This window comes from Lissotriton helveticus, chromosome 8 (assembly GCF_964261635.1).
Source record: "Lissotriton helveticus chromosome 8, aLisHel1.1, whole genome shotgun sequence".
In the NCBI taxonomy this organism is placed as follows: domain Eukaryota; kingdom Metazoa; phylum Chordata; class Amphibia; order Caudata; family Salamandridae; genus Lissotriton; species Lissotriton helveticus.
In genome coordinates, this window is record NC_136069.1 from 704,019,701 (window position 1) to 704,032,682 (window position 12,982).

Consider the following 12,982-nt stretch of genomic DNA (forward strand, 5'->3'; position numbering starts at 1 on the left):
AATTCAGAACTACAAACTGAAATAATAGCTTTGAAAATGGCGCTAGATAATGCGGATCGCGAATTCCCGACACTTATAGTGTCAAATTCATATTACTGCGTCAAAGCATATAACAAGGATTTGCAGACATGGATTCAGAACGGTTACAAGGATGACACAGATGCACCAATAAAGCAGAAACTGCTCTGGGAACAAGTAGCTCTTTTGAAAAAAGAACTACCAAAGACTCACGTGACACACTCACTGAGTCATCACCGTGATGGCGTTCACGTTGTGGGGAATTCATTGGCTGAAGCAGCCGCAGCGGCAGCCACTAAACCGGCTCCCGTAGATCGAAAAAAGCGTACATTAAAATACATTGACGGTGAAACAATGCTGGCGGTGAAAACGTCATCAAAAGGCGACTGCTCAGCGTTACCGATCAACTATCCACTCAATTATACATACATAATCGATGCGAACTCCGTCCCTTTTGCTCGAATCCCTGGAGTGGGGGATAGAGTGATTCCAAACATGGACAGGAGAAGCTTGTTAATCGCAGACGCACACATGGGCGAGGGTCACAGACACCTTAAATTAAAAGATTCTCTGGAAGAATTACAATCACGGTACTGGTGGCCAGGCATGAGCCTGCACTATACCATGTTTGTAAAAAACTGCCCAAACTGCAACAGAGATCGCAGTGGGGAGAGAAGCAGTTTAATACCTCGTCGTATAAAGGCAGATAATATTACCAGCAAAAAGAATGGCTTGCGATTAACATATACAGGCTAGTTTCCACTTATAATGTAGATCACCAGCACTCGGCTGACGTCCGGACTATTATACAAGATTTGCGAGTCTAAATGGCATATACGCTAAGAGCATGTTACGTTCGACCATTGTTTTCACTCTGGCACACCAGCCTGGGGGGAAACATGGCCAAATGAGCACAGCCCAGCGGGAATCTTCTCACTTCCTTCCTGAGGGTACTGGATGGTGTAAAGAAAAAACCAAGGCAGAAAGCAATCTATAATGGAAAGGATATTAGGTTCGGGAGCTGGGTGGGTCAAACATCTAATAAGTGTCCAACGTAGTCTAAATAACTTGCCAAGAAATTCTCTGAAGGGATTCAGTCCGTACGAATTATTATTTGGAACTAGGATGTTGATCTCTGACCTTGATAGTCAGACTTCAGTGGTTAAAGAAAAAAGCTTTGATGTCAAAGACCGTTTGGCTATTTTGCAGGACTTAAACAAAACAAGAAAAGACCTGAGCAACATACAGTTGAAACAACAGCCAACGACCACTGAAGAATCACCACCTGTCCCAGCAAGACCTGTCTGGATTCCAAAAGTCGGGGATCTAGTCAGGGAAAAGATCGCGGTAAAGAAGGAATTTGGGCCTTCCTACAGAAAAGCAGTTCCTGTCTTGTCTGTCAACGGGACAAGATCAGTTGTACTACCGCCACTTGCTGGTAAAAAGGAGAACCGAGTTGTATCCATCGACCTGGTAAAACCACAACATGTGGCCGATAACAAACAGTAGGCCAAGTGGACTCCCAATAAGTAGCAGAACACCAAGGTTTGCTACCAGCACAGAGGTCCTAACAAAAAGGCTCATCACATTCGAAACGCCTGCAGAAGAACAAGAAGGACTATGCAACAATGCAATAGAACTCAGACCTCTGAAAACCCAAATAAAGACATTTAGCAGAGACACACCAATCTATACTGAAGTACCAAGTGAAAATGCAAAAAACAGAAATCCTGAACCAATTGGAACAATTGACAGAACTGCATCCGGTTACTTCATCAACTTCGATGATTCCTCTGACGGCTTCAGTGAATCAAAGACACAGCCATCATCAAAATCCTTTAAAGACAAAGCGAAGGAACTTTTGAAACATCTGAAAGAAACATATCTGGTTTCTCCATGGATTGAATTTTGGGTGGGTTTTGGTGCATTTATCCTCATACTTTGGCTCATCATGGTATTTACTTTGGGACGCTTCATTGAGGGAAAATATGCTAAAATGGACACAGCAAGTCAGAACATCAACTTGGTCCTCAAACCACACACATCTTCACACGTCGAGAAAAGAGAACTTTCTTCAGCCAACTTCACAGCCAATCCTATACCTGGTGGGGTAGCCTGGGACAACACTGACTATGAAATTTATGGTCCGGTCGAGATCCTGAAATACCCACACCAAATCAAGATCTCCTTGAGTGACTTTGCAAAACCAAACTCATTTGCTGATGATTGGGACTTCGAAAGCATTAACAACATGATGTCTGATCTAGTAATGTCTGCTAAATTTACAAAACATGATTATTTGCAAGGTTCTACAAATTATGATAGTATGTATTGCTATAACCACTATGGTAATCATTTTTTGCATACATCTGCACAACCTAGAAATGTTTTAAGTTATAATCAATGGGAACATTGTGCTACACCTCCAAAAGGAAGCTCTAGAACCGTATATGACAAATATTCATATTTTTCAGGTTTTAACATAAGTAATGCTGAAACATTTTATTTTAAATTGTCAAACAAGACAGGGATGAAAACCATGATAACCAACACAAAATTGATATATTCAGATTCATTCTTTGAAAAAATGAATACATTTGGATTTGATTATTGGGACAAAAATGTTGATTTGAAAAGTGTTTGGGGTACAAAAGATTGGCAAGTACAAGGTTTAGAAGCTTTGTTTAGAGCCTGCATGATCCCAGAACAAATGATATTTTTAAATGACACTGTTCAACAAACCACCTGTCTTGGCTTAGCCAAAATCAAAGATTTAATTAAACCGTCTATTCCAAAGCCAACAATGTTTAGCAATAGCTCTGATACAGATGAAGAGATAGACGTAAACCATATACTAAACCAAAACAGAACACATCCTGATTGGAAACAATGGTTGATCTGGCCCACAGATACAAATAACTGCCAAGATAGATTCCTGAATAAAACACAGGGTTTCAAAATGACCAGGCCAGACCCTAGATATCCCCAAAGACATCACCCAGGGATAATAACAACCTACAGTGTGGGCAAATTATGCCTTCAATGGCTACAAACTTCCACACTGCCTGAAATTAAGCAACACTTAACTTTACTTACTGATGGTGCTGACTTGCGTGATTTCATAATGGGACCACGCAAACAGCGTCAAAAGCGTTTCATAGCAGCCTCTGTATATGCAGCATACAATGAGGCCTGGAAGGTTACTCAAATTGAGACAGCAGAAAGAATACGGGAAATTGACCGTATTAATTTGGAAAAATCACTATCTGTAGTGGACAATGGGTTAATGACTCTGTCCTCCAGAATTTTTTCATTGGACAGCATTGTGTCTTCAGCAATCGATATATTATCGCAAGACTTACTGTTATTACAACATGGTCAGTCACAATTGCGTTCCATTGTACAGCTTGGCTGGACGTTACAAAATCTGCGTTCAGGCTATGTGCCTTGGCGTTTAATCAACACAACGTCACTATTCCAAATCTTTAACCTTACTGATAGACAAATCGGTATGGCGCAAAAGGGTGCTGATTATACAATCTTGAGCATTGAAAAACTAGAAAGATTACCAATGACAATGTCAGAACGACCTGTCAGTGAATGGATAATACACGGAATCATAAATATTCCAATCTCAACCTTCAGGTTTCAATACTGCCAAAAATATATACAGGCTGGCATGTACGAGAAATTGGGAAAGGGGTACCTTAAAACAACTTGGAACCTGCCCTATTCACATGCATGTGTCAGTAATAAAGGACAGAAAGTGTTTCTTAGTGGCAACAATTGTGCTATGTCACTAAGCGGCACGCTTCTGTGTAACGGTATTAGTTTGCACGGAGCCTGTGAAGGGAATTCGTACAACCTTTCATGTCACCAGCAAGGCGCACCTGCAACTGAAATAGAACCATTCTTTCAAAGACTCTATAATGGGAGTTACATTCTTATTGTAGACCGCAGATGTTGTAGTCTTATGCCCGGGACTCCTTATCTAGTCACTACGACGGCGAAGGTCAAGTGCTGTGGACGTTCTTTATTCCCCAGCTCCTTTCCAGACAGGGAGGCAAGGGCATGGCCCAGTTTGAAAATTACTTCTATTCGAATAGATACTTTAAGCAGAATGAAAACAGTGCTTCTTCAGACGCCTACAAGGCTCACGTCATCAAAAGAAACGTATGATCTACAAGTCGCAAGGACGACTGCAGAGATACATACATTATTAACAACTAATTCCCCCGTACATTTCGCAGAAATCCTGAGCGAAATCTTAAATATTTCTGATACCAATGGGATCTCAGGGGTATTTAAGACAGTATTTTCGATGGCATTAACACCATTCAAAGCCATACTGGGTATTTTTCCAGATTTCGTCCATTCGATTTTTGGCGGACTTCCCCTGATCCTGGGACTAATTGCAGGAATCCTATTCTTAGTCCTTATTTTTCGTTATGGCAACCCATGTCACAGATCAAACTCTCGCGACAATGGAAGATACGATCCTAGCCATTGGATACCGGGACCGGATATCAAAAATCCTGGGACTCTCCCGGCTTAGAGACCTAAACATGACCTGGTTTCTATCATTTCGACCAATGTGGCAAAGGTGTGTTTTACCTGTACTAAGGTGTCTGCTATGCGGAGAAGAATGCGTGTTAGACACCTGTCTGACGCTACAATTGGATGCGCCAGTGGATGCAGATACACTGTTGGTTCCTACCAAGGTTCACGCTTTGTGCTGCCCTCAAAGGCTGCCAATCCTGATGACGGCATTCCTGGAATCTTCACCACTGCGATTGAAGAGTAGTGAAGTTCAAGATGAAAGCAGCATCGAACAGGTACGACCTTCTGTCAGCAATGCGAATCAGAATGTCAATGCAGACAATCATGCGCACGAATGCATGGTTACCCCTATTTCCGACTTAGTGGAACTTTCCCATGAAGCTGTTGACAGTTTTTTCGAAAGCCTGAATGATATGATGTTCTCTCCAGAACAGAAATAGAGACTTTTGAGCAAGCTCGCACACGGCGTTCCCTGAATTCGGCCTTCAACTTTAAAAATAAAGTCACATGAACAATTCTTCCCACCAGTTCACGGACAACAATTTTTTAGCAGCCCCAAATTATTTTTCACAAATTTTTCGGGACACTTATCTTCTGCTTAAAGTAAGAAACTATTCCTAGAGAACTAAGATTCCTATTTTTAGATACTCTATAAACTTTAGTTGCCCGCTGGGATGTTCACAAATATTTTATTATGTGATGAGATGGTCTCGAACTTCCTTTCTGTATAGCTATATTAAGAGCCATTTCATGTGTATTTTTCAAATACCAAATTAGCAATAATGCATACAAATGCGTGTTTACTTTTGCATTTAATTCATAGCTTAAGTGCATACAATATATATGACTGCAATTTTTCAGTATATTTGAAAATTTCAAAATGCATTTATGTATTTTGGGGTGGTAAGGTATACACTATTGTCTATAGTATGTTGTACTATGTTATACTATGCATAGATTAGTAAATATGACCATAGTTAGCGTGGAGTGGGTGTCGTGTATTCCTATAGGTTCTGAATCGATCCCCCTATTCCTGACCCTATTCTGGTTAAACTAACTATCAAGTTAACTAACAGTCAGCCCATGAGGCAAGAACAGCCCCCATGATGCAGATACCGTTATCTGACGCAGTCACACTACGGCACAGGAACGTGTTATCTGATTACGTCATAACGCTTGAGATCTAATTAGACAAGCGACATTCCTCTAGCCCCTGATAAGGCATACGACGTTCTCATAAAAAATCAAACCTATGACAACCTGGAAAATCCGTGCGGCCATTGTTTTGATTTCACAGAGAACTTTAGTAAAGAATGTGCTAACGAGCAAGTCGTATGACATCTTTATTGACGTATCTATGTCCATCTTTACGTCAATCTCGGCACCTTTAAGGTATAAATATTGCCGATCTTGCCCTATGCAAACACACGCGTGGTGACAAGACGGAGCAGCCACACTTGCCGAAGCCGAGAGCAGAAGCAGACCCCGCTGGCAGCAGCCCCGCCTTCCTGACGCGCTGAGAGACGCGCTGCTTTCTCAAGCCGAGAGACCCAGTACCGGCGTTTCTGGGCAGCCCTCGCAGGCAGCCTGGAATATAGAGAGCAGAGAAAGAGATACCATTCCTCATTCATCCTAACTTCCAGGTACAGAACTGAATAACCCCTCACAGAGAATTCTTTAGTTATTCACTTGGCAAAAACAAACTTAACTTAAACTGTAACTTTCTATTCCCGCCCACGCATTAGACTTAGGTCAGGTACACGGGGTAGGCGTATTTAGAAACACCAGTTGAGTACGTTTAGTCAAATGTATATGTGTATGTAAATATATTTTAATCATTTTAAACATCATATGGCTCAGAAACCATATCAATGTTTTTACAGTATTATTTTATACTATTGCTTTTAATGTATGCACTTTACTTAACTATAAGTATTGCAATAATATCGATCCATTTCTCTTGTACGAGAAAAGAGACTGATCAATAAATAACACCTTTTATTGAACACGCCCGTCTCTTCCTTTTCTCTACATTCTGATGAGACTAAGAATGCACGTACTGACTGAGTAAAATAATTGCCTTGTGCTCACACGACTCTCGAGATTGACTCTTGATTAGGGGAGAGCAAAGTTGTCATGTTCTATGGTTGTCAGAAACTAAATCCCTTCTTGTCTAATCAGGGAAGTTAATTCCTCCTTGAACATTCGAGAAAGTTTCTAGCGAACTCTGAGCTACGCTGGCAAACCCAAAAATTAAGTCTAGTATCGACAGTAGTAGACCTAGTTAACGTCTGGTCTAGGCCTTTACTGCTGTAGGTACTATTCCAATGCGCAGAGCCTATTGGGAAAATAGGAGCTACACTACAAGCCGGTGGAGGTGACGACCTTGAGACAACGCACCAGCGCGCCTTAAGAGGTATCTGGACCTGAGAATATTTTCGGCAGCCCACGCAGCAACCCCGTGCACACGCCTAATCCCTGCTGATGAGCGTTAATGAACGCGAAACACGTGTCCAGGGATGGCAAGCACACCAGTGAATACCCTCAAGACTTTAAACTCGGGTAGAAGCGCACCCGCTGATACCGACTACATCGACCATCATGCTCCGGGGTCACAAGCTGATGGGACGAGCAGTGTGCGACCTCATTCAGACTTTGTGTTTATACAGGCTCCCTTGAGCCGGTGGAGCTGACGACCTCGAGACAACGCACCTGCGCGCCTTAAGAAGTATCTGGACCTAAGAATATTTTCGTCAGCCCACACAGCAACCCCGTGCACACGCCTAATCCCTGCTGATGAGCGTTAAGGAACGCGAAACACGTGTCCAGGGATGGCAAGCACACCAGTGAATACCCTCAAGACTTTAAACTCGGGCAGAAGCTCACCCGCTGATACCGTCTACATCGACCATCAAGCTTCGGGGTCACACGCTGATGGAACGAGCAGTGTGCGACCTCATTCGGACTTACTATTTATACAGGCTCCCTTGAGCCGGTGGAGGTGATGACCTCGAGACAACGCATCTGCGCTCCTAAAGAGGTATCTGGACCTAAGAATATTTTCGGCAGCCCATGCAGCAACCCCGTGCACACGCCTAATCCCTGCTGATGAGCGTTAATGAACGCGAAACACGTGTCCAGGGATGGGAAGCACACCAGTGAATACCCTTAAAGACTTTAAACTCGGGTAGAAGCGCACCCACTGATACCGACTACATCGACCATCATGCTCCGGGGTCACACGCTGATGGGACGAGCAGTGTGCGACCTGATTCGGACTTACTATTTGTACAGGCTCCCCTGAGCCGGTGGACGTGACGACCTCGAGACAACGCACCTGCGCGCCTTAAGAGGTATCTGGACCTAAGAATATTTTCAGCAGCCAACGCAGCAACCCCGTGCACACGCCTAATCCCTGCTGATGAGTGTTAATGAACGCGAAACACGTGTCCAGGGATGGCAAGCACACCAGTGAATACCCTCAAGACTTTAAACTCGGGTAGAAGCGCACCCGCTGATACCGACTACATCGACCATCATGCTCCGGGGTCACACGCTGATGGGACGAGCAGTGTGCGACCTCATTCGGACTTTCTGTTTATACAGGCTCCCTTGAGCCGGTGGAGCTGACGACCTCGAGACAACGCACCTGCGCTCCTTAAGAGGTATCTGGACCTAAGAATATTTTCGGCAGCCCATGCAGCAACCCCGTGCACACGCCTAATCCCTGCTGATGAGCGTTAATGAACGCGAAACACGTGTCCAGGGATGGCAAGCACACCAGTGAATACCCTCAAGACATTAAGCTCGGGTAGAAGCGCACCCGCTGATACCGACTACATCGACCATAATGCTCCGGGGTCACACGCTGATGGGACGAGCAGTGTGCGACCTGATTCGGACTTACTATTTATACAGGCTCCCTTGAGCTGGTGGAGGTGACGACCTCGAGACAACGCACCTGCGCGCCTTAAGAGGTATCTGGACCTAAGAATATTTTCGGCAGGCCACGCAGCAACCCTGTGCACACACCTAATCCCTGCTGATGAGCGTTAATGAACGCGAAACACGTGTCCAGGGATGGCAAGCACACCAGTGAATACCCTTAAAGACTTTAAACTCGGGTAGAAGCGCACCCGCTGATACCGACTACATCGACCATCATGCTCCGGGGTCACACGCTGATGGGACGAGCAGTGTGCGACCTCATTCGGACTTTCTATTTATACAGGCTCCCTTGAGCCGGTGGAGCTGACGACCTCGAGACAACGCACCTGCGCGCCTTAAGAGGTATCTGGACCTAAGAATATTTTCGTCAGCCCACACAGCAACCTGTGCACACGCCTAATCCCTGCTGATGAGCGTTAATGAACGCGAAACACGTGTCCAGGGATGGCAAGCACACCAGTGAATACCCTCAAGACTTTAAACTCGGGCAGAAGCTCACCCGCTGATACCGTCTACATCGACCATCATGCTCCGGGGTCACACGCTGATGGAACGAGCAGTGTGCGACCTCATTCGGACTTACTATTTATACAGGCTCCCTTGAGCCGGTGGAGGTGATGACCTCGAGACAACGCATCTGCGCTCCTTAAGAGGTATCTGGACCTAAGAATATTTTCGGCAGCCCATGCAGCAACCCTGTGCACACGCCTAATCCCTGCTGATGAGCGTTAATGAACGCGAAACACGTGTCCAGGGATGGCAAGCACACCAGTGAATACCCTCAAGACATTAAACTCGGGTAGAAGTGCACCCGCTGATACCGACTACATCGACCATAATGCTCCGGGGTCACATGCTGATGGGACGAGCAGTGTGCGACCTCATTCGGACTTACTATTTATACAGGCTCCCTTGAGCTGATGGAGGTGACGACCTCGAGACAACGCACCTGCGCGCCCTAAGAGGTATCTGGACCTAAGAATATTTTCGGCAGCCCACGCAGCAACCCCGTGCACACGCCTAATCCCTGCCGATGAGCGTTAATGAACGTGAAACACGTGTCCAGGGATGGCCAGCACACCAGTGAATACCCTCAAGACTTTAAACTCGGGTAGAAGCGCACCCGCTGATACTGACTACATCGACCATCATGCTCCGGGGTCACACGCTGATGGGTTGAGCAGTGTGCGACCTCATTTGGACTTACTATTTATACATACTTCCTTGAGCCGGTGGAGGTGACGACCTCGAGACAACGTACCTGCGCGCCTTAAGAGGTATCTGGACCTAGGAATATTTTCGGCAGCCCACGCAGCAACCCCGTGCATACGCCTAATCCCTGCTGATGAGCGTTAATGAACGCGAAACACGTGTCCAGGGATGGCAAGCACACCAGTGAATACCCTCAAGACTTTAAACTCGGGTAGAAGCGCACCCGCTGATACCGACTACATCAACCATCATGCTCCGGGGTCACACGCTGATGGGATGAGCAGTGTGCGACCTCATTCGGACTTTCTGTTTATACAGGCTCCCTTGAGCCGGTGGAGCTGACGACCTCGAGACAACGCACCTGCGCGCCTTAAGAGGTATCTGGACCTAAGAATATTTTCGTCAGCCCACACAGCAACCCCGTGCACACGCCTAATCCCTGCTGATGAGCGTTAATGAGCGCGAAACACGTGTCCAGGGATGGCAAGCACACCAGTGAATACCCTCAAGACTTTAAACTCGGGCAGAAGCTCACCCGCTGATACCGTCTACATCGACCATCATGCTCCGGGGTCACACGCTGATGGAACGAACAGTGTGCGACCTCATTCAGACTTACTATTTATACAGGCTCCCTTGAGCCGGTGGAGGTGATGACCTCGAGACAACGCATCTGCGCTCCTAAAGAGGTATCTGGACCTAAGAATATTTTCGGCAGCCCATGCAGCAACCCCGTGCACACGCCTAATCCCTGCTGATGAGCGTTAATGAACGCGAAACACGTGTCCAGGGATGGCAAGCACACCAGTGAATACCCTCAAGACATTAAACTCGGGTAGAAGCGCACCCGCTGATACCGACTACATCGACCATAATGCTCCGGGGTCACACGCTGATGGGACGAGCAGTGTGCGACCTGATTCGGACTTACTATTTATACAGGCTCCCTTGAGCTGGTGGAGGTGGCGACCTCGAGACAACGCACCTGCGCGCCTTAAGAGGTATCTGGACCTAAGAATATTTTCGGCAGCCCACGCAGCAACCCCGTGCACACACCAAATCCCTGCTGATGAGCGTTAATGAACACGAAACACGTGTCCAGGGATGGCAAGCACACCAGTGAATACCCTTAAAGACTTTAAACTCGGGTAGAAGCGCACCCGCTGATACCGACTACATCGACCATCATGCTCCGGGGTCACACACTGATGGGACGAGCAGTGTGCGACCTGATTCGGACTTACTATTTGTACAGGCTCCCCTGAGCCGGTGGAGGTGACGACCTCGAGACAACGCACCTGCGTGCCTTAAGAGGTATCTGGACCTAAGAATATTTTCGGCAGCCAACGCAGCAACCCCGTGCACACGCCTAATCCCTGCTGATGAGCGTTAATGAACGCGAAACACGTGTCCAGGGATGGCAAGTACACCAGTGAATACCCTCAAGTCTTTAAACTCGGGTAGAAGCGCACCCGCTGATACCGACTACATCGACCATCATGCTCCGGGGTCACACGCTGATGGAACGAGCAGTGTGCGACCTCATTCGGACTTACTATTTATACAGGCTCCCTTGAGCCGGTGGAGCTGATGACCTCGAGACAACGCATCTGCGCTCCTTAAGAGGTATCTGGACCTAAGAATATTTTCGGCAGCCCATGCAGCAACCCCGTGCACACGCTTAATCCCTGCTGATGAGCGTTAATGAACGCGAAACACGTGTCCAGGGATGGCAAGCACACCAGTGAATACCCTCAAGACATTAAACTCAGGTAGAAGCGCACCCGCTGATACCGACTACATCGACCATAATGCTCCGGGGTCACACGCTGATGGGACGAGCAGTGTGCGACCTGATTCGGACTTACTATTTATACATGCTCCCTTGAGCTGGTGGAGGTGACGACCTCGAGACAACGCACCTGCGCGCCTTAAGAGGTATCTGGACCTAAGAATATTTTCGGCAGCCCACGCAGCAACCCCGTGCACACACCTAATCCCTGCTGATGAGCGTTAATGAACGCGAAACACGTGTCCAGGGATGGCAAGCACACCAGTGAATACCCTTAAAGACTTTAAACTCGGGTAGAAGCGCACCCGCTGATACCGACTACATCGACCATCATGCTCCGGGGTCACACGCTGATGGGACGAGCAGTGTGCGACCTCATTCGGACTTTCTATTTATACAGGCTCCCTTGAGCCGGTGGAGCTTACGACCTCGAGACAACGCACCTGCGCGCCTTAAGAGGTATCTGGACCTAAGAATATTTTTGTCAGCCCACACAGCAACCCGTGCACACGCCTAATCCCTGCTGATGAGCGTTAATGAACGCGAAACACGTGTTCAGGGATGGCAAGCACACCAGTGAATACCCTGAAGACTTTAAACTAGGGCAGAAGCTCACCCGCTGATACCGTCTACATCGACCATCATACTCCGGGGTCACACGCTGATGGAACGAGCAGTGTGCGACCTCATTCGGACTTACTATTTATACAGGCTCCCTTGAGCCGGTGGAGGTGATGACCTCGAGACAACGCATCTGCGCTCCTTAAGAGGTATCTGGACCTAAGAATATTTTCGGCAGCCCATGCAGCAACCCTGTGCACACGCCTAATCCCTGCTGATGAGCGTTAATGAACACGAAACACGTGTCCAGGGATGGCAAGCACACCAGTGAATACCCTCAAGACATTAAACTCGGGTAGAAGCGCACCCGCTGATACCGACTACATCGACCATAATGCTCCGGGGTCACACGCTGATGGGACGAGAAGTGTGCGATCTCATTCGGACTTACTATTTATACAGGCTCCCTTGAGCCGGTGGAGGTGATGACCTCGAGACAACGCATCTGCGCTCCTTAAGAGGTATCTGGACCTAAGAATATTTTCGGCAGCCCATGCAGCAACCCCGTGCACACGCCTAATCCCTGCTGATGAGCGTTAATGAACGCGAAACACGTGTCCAGGGATGGCAAGCACACCAGTGAATACCCTCAAGACATTAAACTCGGGTAGAAGCGCACCCGCTGATACCGACTACATCGACCATAATGCTCCGGGGTCACACGCTGATGGGACGAGCAGTGTGCGACCTGATTCGGACTTACTATTTATACAGGCTCCCTTGAGCTGGTGGAGGTGACGACCTCGAGACAACGCACCTGCGCGCCTTAAGAGGTATCTGGACCTAAGAATATTTTCGGCAGCCCACGCAGCAACCCCGTGCACACACCTA